The sequence below is a fragment of the Molossus molossus genome, unplaced genomic scaffold (assembly GCF_014108415.1).
Source record: "Molossus molossus isolate mMolMol1 unplaced genomic scaffold, mMolMol1.p scaffold_m16_p_14, whole genome shotgun sequence".
Lineage (NCBI taxonomy): Eukaryota > Metazoa > Chordata > Mammalia > Chiroptera > Molossidae > Molossus > Molossus molossus.
The window spans coordinates 40156652-40179886 of record NW_023425349.1 but is presented as its reverse complement, the minus strand read 5'-3'; positions in this window follow the sequence as shown (position 1 = coordinate 40179886).

Genomic DNA, 23235 nt, shown 5'->3' with positions numbered 1-23235 from the left:
CTAAACACAGCCACGGTGTTCTGTTTGGCCAGCTGTTTTGCAAAAGCAGAAGAAAAGGAAAGGTAATTCCCTTTCAACATTGCCTCCGCCAGTATTTCTTCTGTAATTAAAATTGAAAGCTTTCCCCAACAGGTTCTCAGAGGCTCTCCCGGAGAAAAAGATTTCTCTTTTCCTGTATAATTAAGTACAAATTGTAAGGTGCACAGCTTTGCCACAGAGGAGCGGTGAATGGTCAGAGGTGTTCCAGGCAAGGCTGGGGAAGCTTTTGTGTTCTGGTAGCTGTTAGGAAATGCTAATGGCTTTTGCTGTTGCACTGGGCACTCATCCCTGCTGTGCCAGAAGTTTATCCGCAAGCTGGGGCCTGAAAGGTGAAGGGAGTGGCACCGCCCAAAGGCCACACATAGAATCACCTGGACTGGGGGCATTGTCGCAAGGCCAGGAAGACAATTGTTTGCCAGCATTTGTGCCAACAATGCACCCACAACTCCTTTTATTCTCATCCTGAGAAGGAGGCTTGAGAGCAAGTGCTCAATGCCTTCTCTGAATCTCAGGTCACTAAGCTCATACTCTACACATAAGTTTCCAGTCGCAATTAAGCATCTAATCGAAAACTCCTGGCGGAGGAACAAGCTCAAGGCTTAGTCTCCCCTGCTGGCCGCCTCCCTGTGAGAGCCATGGACCTACATCCCATGTTGAGGAAGCCCACACAGCAAGAACTGCATGCAGGTGGCCTCTGGGGTCTGTGGAGGCCTCCACCTGGCAGCCAGCAAAAAGCTGGGGCTCTCAGTCACAGAACAACCAGGAAATACCATGAAATAATTCTGGCAACAACCCGAATTTATGGGATTCCTCTCCAGTTTGTCATGCAGATGAAAATGTGATCTAGTCAACACACTGATTGGACCTGGTGAGACCTTAAACAGAAGACGCAGGGCCTGGACTCCTGACCCATGCAACCTGTGAGATAAAACCTCTGTTGTTGTAAGCCTCTGTGGTAATTTGTTATGCAGCAATAGATAACTAATACAATCGCTAGGCATTCAGATCTTCCATTTATTTATTATTCATTTATTTATTTGTTTTTCTTTATTGACTTTAGAGAGAGAGGGAGAGAGAGATAGAAACATCAATGAGAGAGAACATTGATTGGCCGCTTCCTGTATGCCCCTCACTGGAGATCAGGCCCACAGCCTGGGCATGTGCCCTGACTGGGAATCGAACTGGTGAGCTCTTGGTGCATGGGTCGATGTTCAACCACTGAGCCACACCAGCTAGGCTGGATCCTCCATTTTTAAATTACTAGTGATTCGGTTCTATTGCATTTGTAGTCCTCATCATTAATATGCTTAAATCACCAGCCAATTAATATGTTCCTTCACTGCATTATCTCTTGGGTCCACGGTGCATATTTTTGAGACAACTGGTTGAGATTTTCTATCAATCATTTCCTCTCAATTTTGCCTTCATTGTCACAGAGATAGTTCATATTGCAAAGAAAGGTCTTAAAGTAAGTGGAAATTACATTAATCAAAGAGATATGGGTTCTATGTTTGACACACAAATATTACAAAGATACGTTTCTTCTTTCAATCAAGCTTTCTACAGACTGCTAAAAAACACATGCACAAATAAAGAGGAAATCTTATTTCATTCCTGTTTATCTTAAGCTTCAAGCTTATGTAGTCTTTAGTTCATAAGCTCCCAGAAAACTTTCAAAGTTCTTAAAAAATATGTTTTGTGGTTCAAATCATTTTGAAAATCAACTGCCATATACCAACAGGATTTGCCCCGTGGAGTTTGACAAGCTGAATCTATTTATGTGAAAGAGCCGACCAGCAAGGGCAAGGAAACTTTTGAAGACTCCAAACACCAGAAATGAATTATTATAAAGTTATACTGATTAAGACAGTAATTTAAAAAGTAACAACCCGAAGGATAAAAAGAGATACAATCTCATCCATTCATTAAAGTTTGATATACAGAAGATATGACATTACAAAACAGAGGAAAACAATGTTCTATGTAGTACATGGCACCCAATAATAGGTTCCCAATACGGGTGTGGGAATAACTAAATTCCTAAATGAAACTTTCCTTAGTTTTATTTTACTTAACTGCAAAGCAAAGAAATGAGATATATATATATATATATATATATATATATATATAAAATAACTTTTTGGAGCAAACAAATCTGTAATCTCATGGCTTCATGTTACAGTTGAGAACCTGATCTTTCCTGCACGACTATCTTCGGTTTGTCCCTCCAGGTCCACTCTTCACCCTTCTCAAGGGACATGCAAGGGTAAGCTTTACAGGATCCTGGCCCCTGTGGCTTCCAAATGAGTTGGACAATGGAGAGCACCAGAGAGATCTTAGGAAAAGAGGAGAGTGAGTGAGGTTAGGGGACTTATTGCCTGGCTCTCTCCCTGCCTCAGAATGAGCCGACTATGACCTTCCACTGAAGGTCATTGTAGCTCTCAAGGAGGCCAATACTAGAAGACCTTTTTCTGCTGGGTTCTTGAAACTGATCACTTTCTTTTTCCCTTTAGATATAGAGGTCGTCTTTGCTCAGCAGCTATTATTCCCAGATTCCTGCACAATCCTTGGGTGGAATTGTCCTCACCCATTTCTAAAAGTTTTGTGTGCCATCTGTTTTCTATTAAGACCTCAATTACCACCCTCTTTATCAAATAATCATTATTATAAATAGATATGAAAAATTAGTTTACTCTCTATACATATGCAAATACTGCCAATGCTGCAGTTATGTCCTAGGAGAATCCCAAGTTGAACACGGAATATATAAGCATAAGGGGAAAGAGAGATGTAGAATTGAGTGTATCAACTAGATACATACTGGTCCACAAACCAGTTCCCCTTGCTAATAGCTGTGGCAGGAACTAAGAGGACAGTCCTTTCTCTGAAAATCCCAAATTTTGAGAGCGACTTAGCTCTTCTAATCTGTCCCACATCCTAAACTAGACTTGGTACTACAAGCACTATTATAGTATGTCAAGCATTACAGGAGTCATCTCCACGAGCATGTGAGCAATTCAAGGAAGAGTCTTTCTTTGTCAACTTTATATACCCACCACCTAGCACAGCACCTGCCACAGGAGAGACTCACAATGAATGTTAATTGAATAAATAAGCGCATGCTTGAAAGAATGAATGCCATGGGGCCGATATGTTCCATAGAGGGCTTTACAAAGAGGGTCTTCTCACCTTCCAGTCACCATCTGGCTCCCAAAATCAACACCAAATCCAAATGTGACCTTGGTACCATAGAAAAAAGAATCGTTTTCATCTGAATCACTCCCATCTGCCTGGCTACAGCCAACATAAGGTCTTGAGACTGAGAAACACCTTCAGTTGTTAAAAGGGGGAGGGGGAGCAGATGGTAAATGAAGGTACTAAAGCTCATTAATTCCTAATGGAGGCTTCCTCCTGGATGTAATTAGAACAAAAAAGAAGGAAGAGCCAAAGGAGGAGTGTTCAGGAAATAAAGTAGGCAGCTGGAGGAGGTTTATGAAAGGTATAAACCCTCAGGGAGCTTTCCATTAGAGAGGATAATAACATCCACACTTCACAAAGACAGAGTTCTCCACAACCAGCAAAATGCTCCGTACACATAATTTGAATGGAATCTCAGAAAGTGATGGTGAGACATGAAGAAGAGTTTTTATTTTTCCAATTATGTAGATGAGAAAAGTGGTGTTCAGAGAAGTTAAGTGACTTGCCCTGAATAAAATGGCTAGAAAGTGATAAGGATGGAATTAAAACAGTCTGACCCTGAATTTGGTTCTCCATCCATTTCATGACTATTGAACGGAGAGAGCGACCTTCACACCAGTTCTTGAAGAGCAGGCGAGAGTCCACTCAGCTGAGCTCTCTCACACTACACTGTCTTCTCCTCTATGTACATTACCAATCACTTGAAGACCTTCCAGTTGTTTTCTATTTCTTATTGGCAAGTGGAACATAAAGTTTCTTAGGAGACTAGAGTTTTTATTTTCTTAATGTCCCTGTGGAAAACAGCATAATTTATTTCAAACCCAAAGAGAAGGGACTCTTCCTATAATACCTGGTTAATGTCACTCCATTTTTCCCACTGTTCCCATCACAAAATAAATATATATAGTTCACATATATAGCTGCATAGAAATTGAGAATTAGGTGTTGTACTTTGATCTTATAGGAAGTGTGTGATATGAAGCTGAGATATGGGCATTAAATGTCGAGATTTCATTATTAAGGGCTTGCAAGTAAGCCTGTGTATTCATATGCAATGTCAGTACAGCCAAAAAGAAGTAAATCACTTGAAAATTGACTCTGCATTAAAGTAAACTTGCCCCTCAAAGCCTTCTTCTTCCTCTCTCAAAGGTACACAGCTGACCTAGTTGAGAAGTGAGTGTAAAAGTAAGGAAGATGTTCTGTTTAAACAGCATGAATTGCTTATAGCAATCCAGTTCTCCATATCCCCCCCTCTCCAAGGAAGCATTCAGCCAACATTTTTATTGGACTGAAGCCCAGATGTGCTCCATTAATTCATGCAACTACCTTTGTTGGAGGGCTCCAGGCATTATTACTCATGAATCCTACAGAGCACAAATATATTTCTAGAAATATTGTCATTTGTATTACATATGACCTTAAAACATTTTCATAAATTATACCGCCAAAGCAAACTAAAGGGCACTGGAATCTTTTGCTATTTTAGTCATCTTAGTTTCACCAGATACACTGTCTTTTATTTACATATGTGGGTAATTAAATCCGTTTTAGAGAGCTAGGTGCCTTGGTTTCATCAGTATCATCATAAGGTATTTTTGATGATGTAGGGTCCTTACATCGGTAATGGATACCTTTCTGATACGTGGGTCTTATTGGTACAAACTTCTCTTCCAGTTGTGCCTTCCTGAGATGTATTGTGGCTACAATGGGGGCTTCTAGGCTGTGCTTTATTTCTGGTATTGTATCAATTAAGTAGATGAACAAGAAAAATTGTTTTTGGAGATATATATATATATATATATATATATATATATATATATATAATCATTTAGCATGAAACCTGTCCATTTTCAGATGTTTTGGCAACAGAAATATAGTAACTTAATTATTAAATTAATCACCTGTCCTAAAAAAATTTTCAATACCTCACCATGGTAATAAGAAAGGTTTTGTTTGTTTGTTTGTTTCCTCAAAATAATTTCAGACTGATTATAAAATAAGGTCTGTTTTATACCCAAAGTTTCCAGGAAATTTTTTAATAAATATTCTTGTTTTATTGTAGGAATTTGAATGAATAAAGCATTATTCACAAAAAAGGAAAAAATAGTTTGATCTATACTACACTATATTGGACAGGAAAGTAGAACTATAATGTATTATGATATCCTGGGCTGAAGATGGGCTGGGACACAGAAAATCAGTGTTTTCGTTGAAAACTTAAGCAAAAATCCTCTCCTTTGTCTGAAGACAACAAGCAACATTATTCAGCTATCGACTAGTGGCCCAAATATGAATGAGGAACTGTTTCCTGCTTTCTGTGAAGGAAAGGTGAACTATTAATAAATATCACTGAGGTCATTATCACCTGCACGCACAAGGAACAGGTGGCTTGCAACAAAATACTGTAAGAAGCAAACGAGATCTGTGCCAGGAATATCTGTCTTAAGGCATGATTGGGGGGTAGAAGATTAACCGTGGATAAATATTTGCGTTGCCTGGCAAAGCTTGCCAAGTTCCAAGAGGAGGAAAGCTCTTGTGGGCAGATAAGGAGCTTTCCATGAGAGTTCTAGAACCTTCCAATCTCCGAATATATCGGACCTGTCCTCTCTCTTCAAAAGTTACACCAGCATGATCTTGGAGAAATGAGAGCTAAGCCTATTAGAGATTTTCAGAGAAGAGAAACTTCAGTTTTCTGGATTAAATCATGTTGCTTCTATCTGGTTTATGATATATGGCCACATTTGCCACACCTAAAATTCAGTCCAGCTCCACCTATTTATTGTAGCAGCATTCATTCATTCATTCATTCAATCAATAATTGCTTATGGAACACCATATTTCAGGCACAACTTTAGGAGCTGGGGTTCAACAGAAAACAAGAAAGCAAAATTCTTCCTGTTGTGATCTTTATTATTCTAGCAACAAACTGATCAATTCTCAGTAACATCATTTCTTGTAAGACATTGGGTCATCTTCTTTGATCAAAGCTGATTTTATTCTAATTTAATTCCTTTAACAGTAAAACTCAGCTACATGAAAATCTACATTAGCTTTATTCTCACAATTGGATAGCATTTGGGGCTGGTTCTTTTCTAATACATTTTATTCTCACGTTTTCTAGAAGTATACCCTGGATGGGAGAACAGTTTTCCTCCACCTTGGAAGGATACTCAGTTCAATCCTATGAACAACCTTGGAGGGTCACACGTAGAATGTGAAGAAAGAATGGCCCTTGCCTGGCTGGTGTGGCTCAGTGGTGGAGCATCGACCCATGTACCAAGAGGTTGCTAGTTTGACTCCTGGTCAGGGCACATGCCCAGGTTGTGGGCCTCACCCCCAGTGGGAGGCATGCAGGAGGTGGCCCATTGATGTTCTCTCTCACGGATGTTTCTATCTCTCTCTCCCTCTTCCTTTCTCTCTCTCTAAAATCAATAAAGAAAAAATAAAGAAAAAGAAAAAGAAAGAATGGGCCTAGCCAGACACATGGCCCATTCAACTTTGGGAAAAAATGAAATTGCCTTTATATCACATTTCCTAGGAAGGATACAGGGAACAGTCGTAGAATAACCCCACCAGCTAATTTGTAACCATTGCTACTATACATTTGATTATTTAGTCTTCAACAGAACCCCCTGAGGAACAGATGAGAAAACAGGCTGAAAACATAAGCTACTGCTCTATAATTCAGAGCTCTAGCGAATGATGGTACCAGGACTCAAACTCAGTTCTATTCAATTCCAGTCGTCACTCTTTTATAAAAAAGATATGATGTTATTTACCTACCAAAATTATAGTAAGGAATTATTCAATTTAACCATCATTTTTTCATATCCCACAGAATGATATTACCCAAGATGAAAAGGATCCAAGTTTTGAATATCATCTATATATTTTCAGCTCCTTCTCTGAGTCTTAGCTATTGATAAGACATTGTTTTTGTCCTTAATTACATGCTCATATAACAAGACGACCATTCATGCCTCTATTGATTAAAATGCAAAAGAAAGAAATAGTGCAGATAACTAGTTGTATACCTTAGACAAAGTACCTTTGGGTGTTTTTACTTTTGAAGACAGAAATACCAGACAGGAAGGAAATTCACTTCAGTTTGTTCCAGGAAGAACAAAGATTCGAAGTTCTGAGAATCAACAAAAGAATCAGACCTTGTCAGAACATTTGGTTCTAATTCACTAGCAACAAAATGATTTCACAATGCAACTATATAAAAGTAGTTAAGAGTAATTCGAGCTACAAAAGGTCAAAGACAATGATTACAATCCAGATATGATTATTATTGCACATATTTTTAATTCTTGGGAGTGAGTTTTTCTTCATTTTCATTTCCTAATTAAACTTAGAATTGTATGTTTTACCTATGTAATTGGTAAGTGAACAAGCTAATTTAACATGCCTTTGATAATGAAGCATATTTCTTGTAAGAACATAAACCCCTGAAGCCCTCGTCTCCCAATTCCCCTTCTTCTATCTCCACAAAACTATCTCTGTCTAGTACTGAGCGCTGCCTTTGCTCAATAGAACAAAACAAAACATAAAGCATTAAGTGGTAGCAATTTAAATGAAGATCTGGCCCAGAGGACAAAATAAATAAATAAATAAATAAATGCCATTTTACCTAAAGCAATAAGATGTCATAATCTAAATCACTCCTTTGGCATTTGTTATTAATTCCTGAGTCACATTAGTTGTCATTTCAGGTAAATGCAATAAAAACTCACTGAACATTTTCCACGTGTGAAGCACTGTGCTAGCTATTAAGGACAAAAAGGTGTCTAGAAGATAAGGCTCTCTTGTCGCAATTTATCACAGGAGAAAGGGCTAAATGCAAATAATCCTGACATCAAGCAGTAATTTCAAGAATAAAAAAAAAAACATGTTTTGAAGAGTAATGCCAACTTAATGTGATCATATTTTATACTTCCTGATTTACTGTAAACTTTTGAAAATTTATATTTTCCAGAATCTTTGCACGTGTGTGTGTGTTAATCAGTAGTGGTCTTTTCTAGTGAAGAAAAAAATACAATTGAACATGTTTGGCTTGTATATTCTAAAGCCCAGGGTAGCCTGAGACGAGCTTCAGGCGCAATTGGATCAGGCTTACTAAAGAGGAAATAAGAAGTTGTCTCTCTGTTTCTTGGTCTGGCTTTCGCTATATTGGCTTCATTCTCCAAAGAATTTTCTATAGTGGGATTACAGATAGACCCAGAAATAGTGTACCTAGTTAGCAACTCTAGCAGAAAGAAAATTTCTCTTCCCCACAATTTCAGCAAAAAGTTATGAAATGTATTCCCAATGGACTATTTTAGGTAGTGTGCCCATTGCCGCACACTGGAGGCAGAGGAGTGGGGTACACTGACTGGCCAGTCTAAGTCAGGTGCCCCCACCGGAGCACACTGTGGATCCAAGCACATGACTGAGAGCTGTAGAGGGAGACGCTCCAGAGGAAAACCAAAGTCTGCTTACCACAGGAAAGCAAAGTGTTTCCCAGGCAAGAGAAACCACACATGCCCACCAAGAAAAGTACCCAGCAAGTTATTTGTTCATTGATACATTGATTGGGAAGCATGGGGTAAGTGAGATAATGACAAATACGATGTGTGAAGGGCAACACAGCCAAGACAGATCGCGGAAAGAAGGCACAGAGTTGGCCAGTGCCTGCAAGGCCTCTTGGAAATAAATCAACAAAAGGGAGCAGATCTTGACTATTTACACTGTTCTAGAAGAATTAACTGATTCTGTAATCAGTAAACAATCTTGAGGTTTTGCTAAAGTAAGTCCCACCTTCTGTGATAGGAAAATGGTCTCGTAGGTATCAGAAGGTGAACATGGTTAACTGCAATTGCCATAAAACAAGAAAAGTGGAAGAGAAATCTTAAAATCAGTTCTTAGATCACAAAACGTATAATTGTGAAAACTAGATTATGTATTAATCAGACTTTCATGCAACAGTGAAAAAAAAAAAAAAAACTTCCGTAGAAAACCACAAACTATGCAATGATCTGAATTGGCAAGAATATACCAATGCTTCTAAAGAAAATAAATTAGTCCTATAAAAACAATGTCTATGAAAATATGGTTAAATTGTGATGATGCATTATATTTGCATGGTAGAAAAACCTTTAAAATGTGCTATATTTTTATTTCATTTTTTTAATGATTTAATTTACATTATTATATTAAACAATTTTAAATTAACACGTTAAATGTTTTGAGGAGTTCTTACTTCACCCAGCCAGAGACTGGAATGGTTTCAAAAAGCCTTCGAGTCCAGCTGTGCCTCCAGGAAAGCCACGCCTCCAGTATCACAGACAAATGTCCTCACGTGTCTCTCTGGTCATCTTGCAATTCATGCTTTGGCCTAACTCCTTGCAAAAGTCTATTTTTAGCTGCAATTCATGTCTTGGCCTAACTCATTGCAAAAGTCTATTTTTAGCCCTGGCCAGTTTGGCTCAGCCATTAGAGCATTGGCCTGCGGACCAAAAAGTCTGGCCTGCGGACCAAAGAGTCCTGGGTTCAGTTCCTGCCAAGGGCACGTACCTCAGTTGTGGTTTGTCCTCAGCCCCAGTTGGGGTTGTGGGTGGCAACCAGTCATTGTGTCTCTCTCTCATCGATGTTTCTCTCTCTTCCCCCTTCCACTCTGTCAGAAGATAAATGTAAAATATATATATATATATATATATATATATATATATATATATATATCCTCAGGTGAGGATTTAAAAAAAGTCTATTTTTAAATTAAAATAATTCATTTAAAATCATTACAGAGCTATATTTTTTTCATGTATTTATTCAGAAACAAGTTTTAGTTTCTACAAACACTGTGCTAGGTAATAAGGATACAAAAATAAATGAAGTGTAGCTTCTGCTCCTAAAGAACTCACAGGCTAAAAAAGACACCCAGGTAAGCAAAAGTATAAAATAAAAATAAAATAAAATTTTAAAATCTCCATACAGTATGATGAACACTGGACCAGAGGAATGGGCACAGGAAGAGGGGCTACAAATCCCTATTTGCACCTGATCACACTATTAAATAAGTTGGCCATTCCCAAGTAATTCTTAACATGTGATCGCCAAGAGTTCATGCATTCCTAAGTCCTCTGCCATTTCCACATTTAGGAATTCCCTAATCATACCAAAAACAAAGAAGATGGTGTTTTGTATGGAAAAACTTCTGCAAGCCAATCATTAGCAGCAATTTACTGTATCCGACAGAAAACCAGAGAAACCACTCTGCAATGATAATATTGCCAGGACCTAAACCTTTTTCCCACTATGAGGAGAGGTGGGGCTGACATCAATCTAGTCAGGAACAAAAGCAAGCAGATTTGACTGAAACAGTTTGTAGCATGCACTTGACATTTCCCCTCCAGACATGGGGACTAAGAGGCTATTTATCAATGTAAATCAGTTTAAAAGTTGAGTCTGATTTTCTCCTCCCTCAAGAAATGATTTACAGGTATTTGTGGCCTTTCATTTTGGTTTGACCATTATTTCACATTTTATTTATTTATTAATATTTTTGTCTTTATTGTTTGTAGAGAAAGAGGAAGGGAGAGGGAGCAAGAGATAAAAACATTGATGAGAGAGAACATTGATCGGCTGCCTCCTGCATGCCGCCCACTGGGGATCAGACCCACAACCTGGGCATGTGCCCTGACCAGGAATTGAACCAGCAACCTCTTGGTGCATGGGTTGATACTCAACCACTGAGTCACACCAGCTGGGTACACATTTTATTTATTCTTCTTCTGATGGAATGCTACAAACACTTATTTGTTTCTCAGTCAGGTTTATCGAGGTATAGTTTACAGCCAGTAAAAGTCACACTTTCTAGGGTTTTGACAAATGAAAATAGTGATGCAACCACCACCATAATAAAGAGAGAATGATTCTATGATCCTAAAAAATTTTTCTTCACTAGTTGGAAACCAACCGTTAGCCCCTGGCAACCACTAACAAGTCTCTGCCCTCCTACTTTTTCTTTGTCCAGAAAGCCATGGAAATGTAATCAAAGTGTATGGAACATTTTGAGTTTGGCTACTTTTACTTAGCACAAGGCATTTGAGATTCATCCACATTGTTGTGTGTCAGTCACTCAGGAAGTGTGGATGGGGATCCTCTAGGGTCTCCTTTACTCTCTAAAGCCAGTCAATATGCAAAGCCTGGAGCTCTCACCATGGACAGCTTTGTCCGTGGTTAAGAAGGAACAGAAACAGTATGGCTGTTGGTTCCTCAGCCTTCCAGGGAGAGGATAAACACTCTCAGAGGATAATCATAACCTGTAGTTGTCATAGGCACTAAATCGTAGGTTCATAACATCCAAAGCTTGGTTAGTCAAATGACTGGGAACTAAAATTAGGAGACACAGGCAAAGCCTGGGTATTTTCTTTTCTTTTTTGCATTAGTTGCAAGCGTCGTGGCATATACATTAGTTTTCTTATCTGACCCACCTTTTACAAAATGGAATTACTGCTGAGGCAAAGGAATCAAGAAGATAGACTTCTTAGCAGAAGTAGAAGACAATGGGTAGAGGCCCCTGTATCCCACACTTGAGTCATTCAAGTCCCATCTTCATAATTTTGCCTTTTCCCACATATGACCCATATTAGTGTAACAATTTATATTATACAGATCACCATTTTAGAACATTTATTTTCAGAAGTAACTTTTTTCCTACTATTTTTAATGGAAAGCCTTTGTCATAGTAAAACTATGAAAAAATATTCAACTATGTAAAGTCTATTGATGTGAGTCAATATACCACCCACATGCTCCTGAGTTCAGGGGGATCAGCAGTGGGGTGCATGCAAACATCCACATATGCTTTTGGAAACACTACAACTATGGCAGCTATCCGATGCTTTAAATGTTTTCACCTTGACTAGGTATTACCTGCACACTCAGGGCAAAGAGTCACTTTAAGAATGCTTAAAGTAAAATTTTAAAACCTATTTAAAATTGCAAAATGTAATGTCTTTCTACCTATATCAGGCATTAGAAGCCTATTGTTTATTTGCTAAAGAGGTCAGCAAATCCTGTTTTTATGGACATATGGACCCGATGCACCTTCTTACTCATCTCTTCCAAGTACCTCTTGCCAGACAAGGCCAAGGCCAGTGTAATTCATTCACTCACTCTGCTCCTTATTAACTTGCAGTTGGCATGTGGTCTGTATCTCCTTACCTTAAACTTAAATAGGAAACAGAACTCTGGCTCCAAAAGACTTTTAAAAATTTATTCACCAAAGGACATATTTATAAATTCATGCTAGTATAACCTTCTTATGTATTGGGGGATTGCTAGAGGAATCTATGTAGATAAACATCATATTTTCTAAGGAAACACATTATTAAAATCACTGCTGACTCATGGTCACTATGCCCTTTGATAAGACTCTTGACCTTCATCGATGTTAATTATCTCATTGGTTTGAAAGGGACTAAAATGTCTGTCCCGCTTCCTGTTTAATAAAGCTATCAAAAGGATTAATGAGAGAAAACCTCTAGAACACTCCAATCTCTTTCCAAAAAGGCAGCAGTAAAACAGCAGGTACCTCTTGTGAACATACATTTGTCTTCTTCCTATAAACTCATCCTGAAGGACATCAGGCTTCCAGCTTATATTTAATTGGCTGGTTATGTTGTCACTCTTGTGCTCCTTGCCAAGTTACAGGGAAGAGTTTTTTTGGAACCCATAGTTTCCAAACTTTCTCCAGCTATGCAATTTAATTACATCTAGCAAAATGACAACAGGGCTCATAATTAGCCTGGAGATTAATTACTACAAAATCAGTCCAAACACTACAGCTACCAAATTCAACACAAGTGCTTAGGCAAAAAGAAAGGAGTTTCTCAATACCCAACAGAAGGTGGACAGGGAAGATGTGTTTATGACCCCCTTCTCATGAGTTTAAATATACAATCTTCTGTGCAAAATGCTTTGTGTCTTTATAGCCAGAATATCCCTAAGTATTGTTATTTAATTTAGTTTTTAAAATATTTTTCTATTGATTTTTTTTAAAAGGAGAGAGAGATAGAAACATTGATCTGAGAGAGAAACACTGATAGGCTACCTCCTGCATACCTCCTACTGTGGATCGAGCCCGCAACCCAGGCATGTGCCCTGACCAGGAATTGAACCTGGACTTCTCTGTACATGAGACAACACTCAATCCACTGAGCCACACCAGCCAGGCATCCCTAAGTATTTTTAAAAGAACCAGATTAACACCCTGGCCAGTTTGGTTCAACGCTATTTAGAGCGTCGGTCCGCAGACCAAAGAGTCTCGGGTTTGATTCGGGTCAAGGGCACGTACCTCAGTTGACACATTGATGTCTCTCTCTCTCGCCCCTCTCTCCCTCCCACTCTATCTGAAGATAAATGGAAAAGTATCCTCAAGTGAGGATTTTTAAAAAAAAAACCAGACTCACAAACATCCAAGTAGTAATATCATATATTATGAAATGTAAAAAGACTGAGGTAAATTTTCTTTCTATGCAAATTTCTGCAACTTAGAGCTCCTTCCCTTCTCATTTCATTGAGGCATCTAGAAACCTTACATAACCCACCTGCTGGTTTCTAAACTGTGAATGAAAGCGTGATGAAGAGAAAATACTTTGCCGTACCTCGCATTCGTCCCATGATCCCTAAAAGTGCCTGTAAGTCCAGAGTGGGCCACCACACCCCAGACAGACTGAAAAACACATTGCCAAATCAAAGACTGAACATCCACAACCACCCCTCAGAACCTCCTATTTCCTACCCAAGAATGGCTGAAAGGAACAGAATGGGTTAGATAGAGAAAGGAAGGAGTTGATCCCCTTTATAGATGCTTCAATTTCTTCTTCCCTTTGACCTACTAGTCGCGTGAGGTACTTTTAAATATATACAGACCTGGGATCCAACAAAGGCGAGTTAAATCCCCAAGTGATTCTAATGGGCACCAGAGTTGAGAACGCTGGGTCAGGAGTCGCAAAGAGGTTGGCCAAGACTTGGGAAATGAACAGAACTGGGTAGTGGACAAAAAATTGGGCCAGAAAGAATGAAGCTGCAAATCAGAATTCCAGAAGCTTGTATCCAAAAGAAGTTAAAGGTGTGTAGTAATGGACACTTGATTTCTTTTCTTTTTTAATAATTTAATTTTTTTCAATTGCAGTTTATATTCAATAGTATGTTGTATTAGTTTCAGGTGTACAGCAAAGTGGTTACAATCATACACTTTATGAAGTAACACTTGTTTCTTAAACCATGTACAGAACAAGTAAACTGTCTCCTAATTAGAAGCTGATAGGATCATAGGTTTGCTTATTTGTCTGTGTGTTTATAGAAGTTGGAGTCTTGGGTTTGGGATTTTAAAAAAATAATCCGAATATTGACTAAAAAGAATAGCTGTGTTCATACAACCCAAAGGGAAATCCATGGGAAGAAAGGAGGGAAGAAGCGAGCCTGGAGGGGGCCTGTGGAAAGATGGAAGCGACACGTCTGCGCATGCACAGGCCTCAGGCTTGCTCCCCAGCCGACGGGGACTGGCGGAAGCTGCTGCAAAGCCATTTGCTCGCACAAGACTGGAGGAGAGAGTACATGGCTGCCAGGAGAGGAATGTTGTCAGAGCGACTTCAGAACAGCACAGCCGTGCCCTCCCGCGCTGCGAGGCCCGACCACTGTGCCACCAGCCGCACCACCATCTGTACAGGGCTGCTATCCGGGGCCGGGCCAAACCGAGCTGCGCCTCCACCAGCCCTGGGCAAGATCGGAGCAGGCAATGCCCAGGGCACGGCTCTGCTGGCGAGGGTGCCAGGGCAGCAGGCCCAGGAGCCAGAAACCTCAGGACCGCCTCCAGGGTGGGGGTGCACGTGCACACACCCACACCTGGACTCCCAGGTGGGAAATGATGCTCAGCTCCTGAGGCGGCATTGTTGAGGTCGGCTTGGTGTCGCCAAGATTTGAAATGGGGAGGCATGTGTTCAAGACTCAGTTCTGCCTCTTGTTTCCTGGATAACCACTGGCAAAGCATTTCATTTATGTGAGCCCCACTTTTCTCATTTGTCAGTGGAGGTAACACAGACTTTTAGAGTTCACCAAGTCTAACCACATCATTTTACAGAAGAAATTGAAAACCAGAGGATATAAAGTGAATTCTCAACTTCACCAACTAACTGATGGCTAAGCAGAATTCACACTAAATATCCCAGCTCAGTCCAGTTTTCTTCCCCACTGCTCCCTGGCTCTTTGGTAGCTACCCATTTGTATTTCTTTTTAAATTTTTTTCTTTATTGATTTTTAGAGAGAGAGGAAGGGAGAGGGAGAGAGAGATAGAAACATCGATGAGAGAGAACATAGATCAGCTGCCTCCTGCATGGCCCCCACTGGGAATCGGGCCCACATCCTGGGCCTGTGCCCTGATCCGGAATCAAACCGACAGCCTCTTGGTGCATGGGTAGATGCTCAACCACTGAGCCACACCGGCCCGGGATCCCCATTTGTATTTCTTAATCCCTTCTTCGCCCTTCCTCTCAGTCCCCAACCCCCCTCCCATCTTTTCCTTCTTTTTAAACTCGTTTCCAGGAGTCCTAGGGGCTTGTGGAAGGCGGTAGAAGTGATGTGCATCATCAGCCCCCCGCCTGAACCAGAGCTCTGCTCTCTGAGTCCCTTTCATCCTCCTGTGAGGGGGTGCTGAGGCCAGAGGGGCAGCCGGGAAGCACACTGCCTAACCACCATGCTGTACACCTGCGGCTAACATCAACTATTGAATGTCAGCTGTCATTGAAAAGTAAATAAAACATCCATATATCCTATTTTAAAAAAGAAGGAGAAAAAGGAAGAGGAGGATAAGAAGGAAAAAGAAAATGCACCAGTATTAAACCATAAAGTATAAACAAATCTTGAAAGATTACAAGAACATTGGGATTGGATTGGCGAAAATTTTTCAAAAGGGGTCATCAGAAATACTTTATTAAATACAGGGTATATTATATATTATGCTTAAGTAAGATATATAATATTCGATTTTAATATTAAATGTATTGAATACATATGTTCTCTATATAATATGTAATATTATATATATATATTATAATTCACATATGATAGACCTCTACTATATAGCCTTTGGAATTTATAGAGGCAGGGAAGATCTTTTATACTAACATGAAAAAATGTTACTAATGTACTAATGAACAAAAGAACAAACATCAAAACTATGTAAATAATATAAATATATTATATGTGCATGTAAGATGGCTGTATAACAAAAATGACAAACATAGTGTTTGTTATGTAAATGCCTACAACATTGCTACAAGCACCATTTGTACATTAGAAAACTGAGACACAGAGAGGTGAAGTCATTTGCCCAAGGTCGCAGAGCTACAATGAGTAAGTGGGGGGGGGCTGGGCCCCAAATCCAGGCCATGTGCCTCCTGAGCCCGTCCTGGGAGCACCCTCAGCCTCACGGAGCAGCACAGACGGCTCTGAAACAGGGGCGTTCGGGAGGTGAGGGTGGACGGCTTCCATTGTACTTTTAAGTTTCCCTGTTCATAATCTTTCATAAGAATGTGTGACTTTTGTATGTAAATTTTGTTTTCAAAATTATTATACCATAAAATTGGCTTTTTTTATGTGTGCAGTTTTATGAATTATAACACGCTTGGATCCATGCAACCACCAGCACAATCATGATACAGACCAGTTCTAGTATGCCCCCAAACTCCCCCTTGCTCTCACTGTATAATCATACACTCCCCCCACCCCAATCCCTGACACCCACTGATGTACTTTTCGCCACTACAGTTTGACTTCTTGAGAATGCCATGCAGTAGTCTGTTGAGATTGGCTTCTTCCACTCTGCAAAATGCCTTTGAGATTTAGCCAGGTAGTTGTATACACCAACAATCTGTTCCTTTACATTCCTGAGTAGTATCCCATCATGTGGATGGAGCGGTTTGCTAATCCATTCGCCCACTGAAGCGCATTTAGATTGTTTCTAGTTTGGGTGATTATGAATAGAGCTACTATAAACATAGTGTACATGTTTTTGTATGAATACAAATTTTTAGTTCTCTAATACCTAGGAGTGTGCTTGCTGAGTTTTATTACATGTATACATTTAACTTTATATATGTGAAGCTGCCAAACTCTTTTACAAAGCTGCTGTTCAGTTTTGAATGTCTACCAGCAATGCCTGAGTGCCGCTGTTGCTCCACACCCCCACCATTTGGTATTTTCAGTGTTGTGGGTTTTTTTTTTTAATTTTAGCTATTCTCATAGGTGTATAGTAAAAATAGATTGCTTTTGAATTTATAAAATGGAAAAGAATCTAATGGTATTAGCAAGTATAAAGCAAATAGGCTATTGCCTAAGCTTCTGATAGGTAGAGAGATAAATAAGAACTGTTCTGGAAAATTCCATTTACGCATTAACTATTTCTCCTGTGTCTCTGCTGTGCTCCTTCTTTACATGTTTCAAAGCCATAGGACTATTCATGTACTTTATGATTTTACTTTTTATTTTATCATATCTGTTTTCTATTTTGTTATAATGTCCAGAGTTTGTTTTTGAAACACAATATTGAAATGCAATTTAAAATAGAGATCAAATAAGATCGTTTATTTACCTCTACGTAATTATTATTTATATTAATAACTTTTAATGTAGGTAAACATTGCCTTCTATAAGTACACAAGTGAAAAGGAGAGGAAGTCCAGATACAGTGCCCTCAGTTATAGAATTTCGCCTACTTGTCCCACCCCGACTGTCTCTGTTTTGTCTTCTATAAAAAGCACTGTAACTGGGGGGTGTCGGGTACAACATAGGGAATACAGTCATTAATATTGTAATAACTATGTATGGTGTCAGATGGGTACTAAACTTATTGGGGTGATCACTTCATAAGATATATAAATGTCTAATGACCATGTTGTATACCTGACAATACTATAATATTGTATGTCAACTATAGTTTAATTTTTTTTTAATTTAAAGAAATCACCATAACAGGTAGCAGAGTTAGTTTATTCCCTACTAATGCCCTTTGAGTGTTTGGCAATGAGAAATTAATAAAGGAAGATATAAAGACCAATTGATTTTCTGGCTTCCAATTGTCCCCTTTGCAGATTATTTATGGAAGCAAGAAAGAAAATAGAAACAAGGCGAACAAGTGTATCCGGGCTGGACAGAAGCGAGGAGCTGCCAGGGCGTCGGTCACAGTAACCCCTGCCGGCTCAGGCCCTCCCTGCCTCTATGCCGTGGCCTTCTTGCCAATCCAGGGCCGCAGGGACTATGGGTGCAATGCGTTAGCATCTCAAAGACCTCTTTTTCCTCATTTTGTACAGATTGTCAATAACATCTTCAACGATACAAAGAAAGCAAAAGCAAAACGATAACTTCTGAAAATAAAAATCCATTATTACAGAAAAACGGCTGACCAACTCAGCCTTAGATGGAAGGGAGTCGGGAAAAAAATTTCCCTCAGAAACTGCATTTACCCAAAGAAAGTACTACGATCAGGGAAAGACATGCACTTCTCCCCAGGGGCAGCCTCATACGGGTCCCCGACCCCAATTCTCCTAACTGGAAATGCTTTTCATAATTCTTTTCTGCAGGGTCCTAATCATAGAAGCCTAGACTTACAAGTTCGGTTGAATATATGATTTTACATTTTAGTCCAGATTTCACAGAGAGGACACAGACGCCTGGAGAAGGGAAATGATAACCATGTCAGAGAAGAATCACAACAAGAAAGAACGTTTTCAGATACTCAGTCTATAGTGTGGCTCAAATTTAGTTATTTTATACATTTGTTATGCCTTTCAAGGAGACCTGTTCAAATGCATTGCTTTCGGATATTACTGCTATCACCTATGACAAATTGTGTTTTCAATGACAGCTCATTGCAGAAATGGCCTTCAAGAAAGGAGAAAAAACAGGAAGAGGAAGAGGAGGAGAAGGAGGAGGGGGGAGGGGCAAAGGGGGGGTAGAAAAAGAACCTTCAAAAGAACCTTCATGAAAAACTACTGCCAAGTAGTTGGGGGAAAACACTTTTTTATTAAAGCTGTTTTTAAGAATAAACATCCCCATTCCTAATGAGTTCCAGCTGGTCCTAAATATTGTACAATTTTACCATATTTTAATTGTATTCTAGTATTACTGTCATATGGAACAAGATGTGTAATACAGCTGGAAATTAATTTCAATTTCTAAATCAGTTTTTAAAGAATTAAACTCACCACACTGCTTTTACTGTCACTATTTATCCAAGAACTACTGGCCTTCAGAGTGACTGAGACTAAACCAGATCCAAGAAAATGGATGAGATTTCTGGAAGCAAAGATAAGTCATAGACTTTGTGTTTCCAAGGAGTTTATTTCTTGGCTATATAAAAATATATTCAAGTTTATTTATGACTTCAAATCCTATCTCATTTTCATGTTGAGGGTGGGGAGCACCTAAAACAGTAGGTCGGGCTCGGTGACCTCTCGTCTTCGGGCACTAGCAGAGTGACTGCCACTGCTGGTTAAATCTCCTGGAGCTTCTCCGCACGGTACATAAATGAATACTTGTATTCCAGGGCTTCATAAATAATAATCATCAAACCCTAACTATGTGTCAGACACTCTTTTAAGCAAATAGCATGTGCCAGTTCACTTAATTCTCCAATGAACCTATGAGGTGAGTAGCACTGCTATCCCCACAGTGCAGCTGAAGGAACTGAGGCAGATGAGGTTAAGATCCAGGTTATCAAAATCATACAGCATATGAAAGCAGAGCTGGGAAATGAGCCCACGTTTGTGGAGAATCAAAACCCATTTACAAAGGACGTAGTTAGTTAAAGAGTTAATTTAAGTTCACATGAGACTAGCAGGGGATATGCAGTAAATTACAACGAATTAACATGAATAACTGTGGTCTGAGTTCATGGTTAACTCTGCCTCACTAATAGCTTTTGTTAAAGCTAGTAGCAAAAAGTGATCCCACTGCTAAGAATATATCTTAAGCACCCTGAAACATCCATCAGAAAGAATATATGTACCCCCATGTTCATAGTAGCACTATTTACAATAGCTAAGATCTGGAAGCAGCCCAAGTGCCCATCAGTAGATGAGTGGTAAAAAAGCTGTTGTACATTTACACAATTGAATACTATGCAGCTGTATAAAAGAAGGCTCTCTTACCCTTTGAGACAGCATGGAGGGACCTGGAGAGTATTCTGCCAAGCAAAATAAGTCAGTCTGAGAAAGACAAGTATCATGTGATTTCACTTATATGAAGAATCTAATGAACAAAATAAACTGACCAACAAAATAGATCCAGAGACATGGAAGTAGGGAACAGACTGACAAACCTCAGAGGGAAGGGGGAGAAGCAGTGGGAAGAGATAAACCAATGAACTTATTTGCATATATGTATAACCAATGGACACAGACAATGGTGTGGTGAAGAGGGGGAGCAGAAAAGAGAGGGTCAATGGGGGGAAGGGGGGCATCTGTAATACTTTCAACAATAAAGATAAGAAAAATAAAATAAATATGCCCGGCTGGTGTGGCTTAGTGGATTGAGCATCGTCACATGGACTGAGAGGTCCTGGTTCGATTCCTGGTCAGGGCACATGCCCAGGTTGCGGGTTGTGGACTCGATCCCCAGTAGGGGGCATGCAGGAGGCAGCCAATCAATGTCTCTCTCTCACATCGATGTTTCTATCTCTCTCTCCCTTTCTCTCTCTCTAAAAAAAATAATAATAAAAAACATTTAAAAATACATGCACACATACATACATACCTTCCTTTTTTAAAATGAAGTGATTGGAAGCAGACCCTTATGCTGGGCCGCAATGCTGTCTTCCTGCCTGGTGCTGATGTGCGCCTTCTGCTTCCAGTCGCTCCACATGTTGCTCATCCCTGCATTTGAACCACTCAGTGCCTTTTTCCATAACGAGTAAATCTATTGCACGGAGTTCTAACTTCCTTCTACTATTGCACAAATGGCAGTCGCTAAAAGACAGAGCTTGATGGCCTTCACTGTAAAATGTTCATGTGATGTTCCATTGCTCTAATTACTGGTTTCTATCTTCACCAGCATTGAAAATGTAACTCCTCCAACTGAGGCTCTGTCCAAATGCCTTCGGGAACCCATGAATATCCTCCGCGTTTCATGGATCTGCCTGGCTTTGGCAGCACCCAGCTGGAGAGCCCTCTCTAGACCACAGCTTCTTAATCTCTGAAATTCACATGCGTCACCTACAGATCGTCTTAAAATGCAACTCCCAGCTCCCTGTCGGGGGTAAGATCTGGGAGTCTGCATCTCTAACAAGCTTCCAGTGATGCGTATGCTGCTTCAAAGACCACACTGCAAGTGGCAAGGATTTAACACACTTTTCCTTTCTTCCTTCCCAGTTTCTTTTATCCCATGGTCAACGCCCCAGTGTCCTCCCTGTCTCCAGACCACACTGCAAGTGGCAAGGATTTAACACACTTTTCCTTTCTTCCTTCCCAGTTTCTTTTATCCCATGGTCAACGCCCCAGTGTCCTCCCTGTCTCCAGCTCTATCCCTGGGTTATAGTATTTTCACATGCAACAAATGTGGTCTCATCAGGTTTTTCTATATTTTCTTATTTCTATAGTCATCGACATGTATATTTCTATGCTCTCTTAAGGACATATTTGACTAAATAATCCATAATATTTCTCAAGGTAATAATTCAGAATTCAGGGCAACAGAAAGAATGAGAAAAACACCCTTCTTGTTACCCTTAGAAATATTTCATCCACAAATAGATAGGCTGTGAGGTTGCCCTCTCCTCGGCTCGTATTTATTCTTCTCCAGCAGCTAAAGGTGAAATTAGGAGGAAATGGAAAATAGATGAGAGCAGAGCTTTGCCCCAGAGAGCTTTCATCAGTAAAGTACCAAAGTAATTACTGCACCTGACAAATTCCTACTCCTTGTTTTAGCCCAGTTTTAATAAAAGAAAGATTCAACAATGGTTTATATTACTCGGCATTGCCTTTAATTTCATCAAGCTCCAATATGAAGACTTGCCACATTTACACTAAACTGCTTTTTTCTCCCGAAGTTCATTTGTGAAGGCAGCCGCTGGGGTTTTAATCATCTTTCCCTCAATCTTTCATTTCCAACACACTGTGATTGATAATGGTTCTCCCAGGCCCCCCTGCAAACTAGGCAAGTTCTCCTTCCTGTCAGCCCCCGGTAGTCAGTGGTAGAGAAAGCATCCGCTAATTAAGAACTGAAAGGCCATTTCAAATGCTCTGGCCGTACAAACTGAGCAGTTCCCAGTCACGGCGGCCACATCCACGGGTAAGGCCCCGCGACCTGCTGGACCAGGCTAGATTGCACCGGGCCAGGGAACAGCAAGCACGTTCCTGGCGTTTCAGAAGTTCTGTTGAATTCTGGAAAATGAGATGCTGCTCGTGTTTGAGAGCACAAAGCCCTTAGAATAACCTTCTCAGTATTAAGCAGATCACAAGAGTTTAAATCTCCATCGCTGAGGCGCCATTGTGTCAAGCAGCACTTAGAAAAACCTTGAAAATGTTTTATGCTTCCAAGATAATTCTTTTAGCCTTGATGCTACTTAAAAAGTTCATTTCCTGTGACTTTCTCTAAAAATCTGTAGGCAGCAAGCTCATCCCTTTTGCGTGATTTGAAGAGTATTTAAAATCCAGTCTAATTTGTGAGCAAGAAGATACAAAATTTATATTGCAGAAATTTGAGTTGGTAATTAACATGCAATTAAAATATGGCATCCATGATGTCTATGGAACAAAAATACTCAAAAGTACCTCATTTCAAAAATGCTGGGACATTTCTAATATAGAAGTGTACCTACTATGTTCTAATAGGGCTTTTTATTTTTAAAGATTGTAGCTGACTTAAGTCTTCTGAACCAGGAAGCTGACCCAAAATCTAAGGCAATGCCTTGGAGCACCACACTCAAAGTGCTGGGTCCAGAACATTGCTCCTAAAACT